General features: G+C 36.6%; 1 long non-coding RNA gene across 7 annotated transcripts in view; it reads left to right on the top strand.

The window, feature by feature from the left end:
• The first annotated feature begins 666 nt into the window (after positions 1–666).
• Positions 667–6,000, top strand: part of LOC135294981 (uncharacterized) — a 166,498-nt gene continuing 161,164 nt past the window's right edge. For all 7 annotated transcript variants that reach the window (XR_010357020.1, XR_010357021.1, XR_010357023.1 and 4 more), the window contains exon 1: positions 667–849. This is a non-coding gene — a long non-coding RNA (uncharacterized LOC135294981). The remainder of the gene's footprint in view (positions 850–6,000) is intronic.

Genomic DNA, 6,000 nt, shown 5'->3' with positions numbered 1-6,000 from the left:
AGATGAATATCAGACATAATAAAGTAATTCCAATTCAGATTATTCATCTGGGCCCAATCACAATTTGGCCAGAAGATCTGTTCTGAGGTAGGAAAGAAAAAAAAAGGACATAAGGGAGTTAGGCACTTAACATCAGGATTTTAAGAGTATTTAGCTTCTGTCTGTCATGACAGTATGACTGAGTCATCTAGCAACCCGTGAAAAAACCCAATTTACACTGTATTTCACAGAGCCATCACTCCCTTCTCCAAAAGATCTCATTTTTTCACTTGGATCACCTGCCACGTATCAAAGTACCCTAGCTATCAGCTAATCTTTATCAGCACCCACTGTTCCTGCTCTAAAACTTCAAATATAACAACCTCCCTAAATTCATTCTTGAGCACCTACTATTTTGTCAAATATTCAGACCTATGAATCCTAGAGGTCCTACTACTTTCCACATGTAAAGCCTTTTTTTTTTTAACTTAGTATGTCCTCTCTTTTCTTAACATCCCTGCATGAGCCTTCCCCATTTGCAGTGTGAGTTTCTTATGTTCAATTAATTTTAACTCATTTCACCTTGAAAGGGCATCTGCTCCCTACTAGGCCATGTAGTGCTCTGCTTCTGGTACAGCTGTATTTAATCAGAGAGTGTGAATTAAAACTCAGGGGAAGGGTGGAGCATTTTCACAGCCAGCCTTCTCCAGAAAAGTCTTTGACTCCTTCTCCCTGGGATTGGTTAATGGGCATGTGCTATATAGCAAAGGCTGGAGGTTAAGTTTTATCTCTATTTGCTTGGTGTTCTTGCTGGGATTAAAGCACCTGGAGTTCTGCTACTAGTGGCTTGCAGCACTGCTTCATCTTCATGTAAGTGTTTATGTCCTTTATAACTGCATAGAATCTCTGGCTTGCTGACAGCATAGTATTCTCTTCTTGCTTTCAAAACAGTTTTAAAGGATTGTTGTTGTGGCTTCTTTTTATCTTCAGGTTTCTTATGTGAAACACTTAATCCAGGAGATGGGATAACTAGCCTAAAGCTTGGAGTGTGTATTTGAGTTTATGGCTCTCATTGTGTAGGTGTCTATGTTAAGCATGAAACTGTACATTCATTTGAGAGAAAAGAAGACAGTTATTCCTTTCATGTATTTTATTTTATCTTCTTCCATTGCCTTAAGAAATTCTATGAGGTTTGGATCTGCATGTGGTTGAGCATGGATGTCTTTTGAAGAGAGGAAAGTAATGAGTTTTAGGCTTTCATTTTGGAAGTAGTTGTGCTTTTGGCTACTGACGGAGGACTGGCCTTTTAGGGTGTTAGAACAGTTTTTAAGGTGATGCAGTGACTTCACTCTTAGTAAGTGTTTCATATTTACCACCTACATGTCCTAGCTGAATTGCACTTTCTGTCCTTGCAGTTTTTGTCCATCTCTGTGTGCATCTGTACCTTTTATACTTGATATAAAGTGACAACTGATACCAAATGATATTGACAGGCCTTTATTGAACTTAATTACTCTTCAGAGACTGGCATGAATCAATCCTCATAAAATTCATCTGTCACTTTGTGATGTGCCAGCTTTAACATGGAGGAAATGAAGGTAAAAGTCTCTGAGAAAGAAGCCCATTTTAACAGCAAGTTATTTCTTTCTAAATTTTTGATGGACTCTGTTCAAGTGAAAATTGTCATAAACATTTTTCAGTTAACAGTGAATATAAAGATGAGAAAATTCATCAGTGACATTCAGTTTGGTTGTATTCTGCAGTGTAGTAAATACCAAGAACTTCCGTTAAAATTAGTCAATGCCCTGAAAATGCACTCGCCACTATGGCAGATGAAATTTTTTACCAGTATAAAGTTAACCACTTAGTGATGTAGCAAATATCTTATACTGCTTTGTGTGTTTTGTTGTAGTTTGTTTGTTTTGGTTACACAAAGCTATAGAATTATAACAGGAATATCATGGTTGAATCTGAAAATAAGTTATGAGCTTCACTGAAAAAAAAGTTAATATGTTCCATGCTAATGATAAACTAGCCATTTTTAAGAAGTGTCTTTAGTGTTTCTTATGAATTCAACCAAAAATTTTCCAGTAGCTTAGGGAAAATAGTATGGCTATAAGCCATTGGCAACTTCAGGACTTTTAGTTAGAATATATTGACATTGCTTAGTATAAGCCACTGTTTCTCAAGCTGAGGATGTTAACTGAAGGCAGATTCTTATTTTTCTTCTTAATTTAATGTGGTGTTCTCTCCACCTGAAGTGCTGATATTTGTCAAAACTTTCTTTCCTCATCTTTATCATTACATCTTTCTGTGATGGAGGAGTTAAACCACTGGTTCTCAATGTGAAAGGAGGTAGGAGTATGACTGAAATTACAAGTAATTTGTTTAAACCAATCTGCTTTATTTTTCTGACACTAGAATAATGGAAGTTTTATACAGGCTGAGCACTTAGGAAGTGTGGCCACTCCAATTTCAATTTCCCTGCAGGGCTTTCAGCCTATGTTTTGTAAGAAGTAGTGGAAGGTAGCTCAAAACTGCATCTAAGAATTCAAAGAAAAGTCAAGCAAAAAGAAGCATAACAATATCATTTGGGGAACCACTACTGCTTGGCCTAGCCAAGTAAATGTGTCAGCTGGCATGTAGTCAGCATTAAAGCTATTCATTTGGAGTAGTCTTGTAAAATGGCTGACATGTTTGTCTGCTCCCCTCTGTTCTTACTGAAAGGCTGTTCTAATTCTCATTCCAGTCTTCTAAATACTGTTAAATTTGTGACTTTTTCCACAGACAATATGCTCCCAGTTTTTTCTATTGTCTGTCTTCTTCTTTTGTCCTCTGCAAGTTGGTCTCATTGGGTGGTTTTCTTGGGGTTTTTTTGTGTAGTTAGTCCTCCTACAACTTCCATGCTAAAGAGAAGTATCCTCTCTTGTTTCCTGTTGCTAGGCTACATGACTCATGTTCATTTAAGACACATTTCTATGGCATAAAATTGTACCATGTAGAAATGCCCAGGTTTGATTGCTGTGAGATATTTTGGAGTATTGGAAGCACTGTTTGCCACAACACTGTAATGTTCTATTCAAACTGAATTACCCCACAGAGTAACAATTTCTTTTAGCTAATGTAACTACCTTTATGAGTCATAACAGTTCATATCTTAAGATATCCTTGTGGGTCTGTATCTGTAGATACTCTGCGCATCTTTGAGTAGACCTTCTTGGAACTTGTTCTAATTTGATGACTTTTGTCTTGGACTTAATTAACAACTTTCAATATACTGGGAGCTGCTTCTTAGCCTATTTTCCTGCTAGAGATTAAAGCTCTTTCAACCAGGGGTTAAAGCCTTTAAAGCTTTCATGTGTTTGGCTTCCTTGAAGTGAGGTTCCTTTTCAGAGTTAGCCCATTTTTTATGAAAATACTAGTACAATTTCCTCCAAGATTTTTTTTCTTTCAGGAATTTGGAGTATATGTGGATGGATTAATCCCCTCTGAGTCTTTTCAATAATGCATCCAATAGAATTCAAAATCATGGCCAGGATTTTAAAAAATTGTTTATGTTCCCCAGCCTGATTAGCTACTATCTATTACTGCTCATTCAAGCAATGCATTAAGCAGCACAAGTATTTGGAATTGTGTAATTTGGCCATTCTCTTCACAGCTGGAAAACATGAAAAGTGTCTCTTCAGTAATATTTTGGGCTATTACTTTTTAAAATGTATTAATACTGATTTATGTACTTAATTACAAAGTGAGGAGATGCAGTTTGCACTTGAAGAACAATGGGATTTGTGATGTTCTGATTTCTTAAGGAAGGTTTATATTGCTTTTTCAAATTTGCTCCTGAGAAAACTGTCTACTAGTTCAGGCAATGAAGAACTATGAAAATAAAAGCAGGTTTTGAAATAATTCTAGATTTTCTGAGCAGCACACCTATGAGAAGATAATAAAAGTAGTAAAGAATGTTATGTAACCCTAATTGAGTTCTCTTTGTGATCCAGTGTGGCACAATGTTACCTTCATATGTGATGCAATTACTTGTATCTATTTGACTACAAACAAACTCAATATCAACAAAATCCCATCCAGCTGAGTACATGGAACATATATTGCTAATATAAAGTTGATTTGAATTAAATTGCCATATAAATGAGGATTAGTGGCCTGAAATGGGCCTTATGTGCTTTGACAAAAAGCATGTTCGAGTGCTGTAAGCACAGCAAGTCCCCATCTACAATTGGACAATGCTGTCCATAAATTCAAGCTTTTAAATCTTGTACTACTGCACAGCTCTCAAAGGATTTTTCCACTAATAGTGCTGACTTGCCAGCAAACTTCTGGCATCTCAGCATGGCAGGACCTGAGTCAATTGCTAGTTTCTCATCTGGATAACAGCAAAAACCTGTTGTGCATTCAAGCAGGGAGCTTGCTGGGGTCTGAGAAGGCCAGATAGCAAAGAATCTTAGCAGAAATCCTGTGAAATAAACTTGGAAGAAATTTTGGAGAGGTAATTTTTCACTTTCAGCCCCAAGGTAGAATTGGGTCTTCCTATGTTATTCCTGATGCATATTTATCTAGCTTGTTCTAAATATAATAATGGAAATTTGGCTGCCTCCATAGGCACTCTCTTCCAGTACTTAGCCATCTGTAGTGCTACACACTTCACCTGAAAGTCTCTTGCTGCTATTAAACCCACTACTGCTTTCCTTATCTTCATCAGATGTGAAGAACAGTTTATTCTCTACTAATTAATAAAGTTTAAAAGATAAAAATGTTGTTGGTCACATCTTCCTTCAGTCTTTGTTAGACCAAATAATATAATTTCTTTTCAATCTTGATCATGCTTGTTACTCTTAAAATTCTTTCCCCCTCCAATCCCAACTGTTTTGCATTTTTCTTGAATCATGGTGCCCAGAAACAGAATGGTGATTGCTTTGGAGCTTTACCAGGAAGTAATGCCACTAAAAAATGTCTTCACGTGTCTTACAGCCTATAATTGTACTTTATATTTTGCAGTATATCAATTGAAAAGAGGAGAGATTATCTTGGACTAGCAAGTAGTAAAGTTTCTTATCTGTTTTCTGGGACATCATTCTGACAATATTAAATGGAAGATTTTACTTCCAATTAACTTGAGACAATGCTTTCTGAAAAATAGGTTATTCCAGGTTGTTGCTAAATTTAGACTAAATTTTTGGACACTTGTGATCAACAGAATGTATCTGTTTAATTTATGATGCTGCTGATATGCTGCTTAATTCATCTTGAGCAAAAGTATTTTATAAGAGATCTGAGACCACAGTCTTAGAATTTTTTTTCCTTAATGGGTTTTCAGGTTAGCCTAAATTGCTCTATCTCCGAAAGGTATGGATGATGTTTGGAAAACAGGTTCCCCTATAACAATATAGGTAGCATGGATGCCCTATAAAAATTCCCAAAATATCATGTGGCATGATGGGCTTCACCACATGATTAGTTGTACTGTGGATTACCATCACTAAATAGTTAAATAATTCCACAGCGCCTGCAGTATTCCAGGTTGAAAAACTGGGGCACTTCACAAACTGACACCTTGACTGAGCCCTTCATGTGCCATCTTTCTTGTTGCATTGGTCTTTTGAGTTGGTCATCAACAAGATGTAGGGAGGAAAAAACCCCAATAGGATGGAGGTAGCAAAAACTCCACGGTAATTCACTTGCACAACATGATACAAGATGCTTTGTGCTGGAAACCAATATTCTGCTTCTGTAAACAGTATCTCAAAGTAAAAGCCTACATTGTTTTCCTCTTCCTTTTAGCCCTCCTCACCCCTTCTAATGGGATGACAGAAATAATGACTTGATGTTTGGCTTTGGTGGATCATGGCCTTGGTAGCAGAAGTGCTATAATTATCTCATTGCTACTATCACAGCATTGTAAATATTAAATGCAAAAAACAATGTTTCAATAGCTTTGAGGTTTTGACACTTATTGAGAAAAGCCATGGAGTTCACAGCTAGTATTTCCCCTCTTTCAGTTAATCC

The sequence above is a fragment of the Passer domesticus genome, chromosome 2 (assembly GCF_036417665.1).
Source record: "Passer domesticus isolate bPasDom1 chromosome 2, bPasDom1.hap1, whole genome shotgun sequence".
Lineage (NCBI taxonomy): Eukaryota > Metazoa > Chordata > Aves > Passeriformes > Passeridae > Passer > Passer domesticus.
This window is presented reverse-complemented; position numbering and strand designations above follow the sequence as displayed.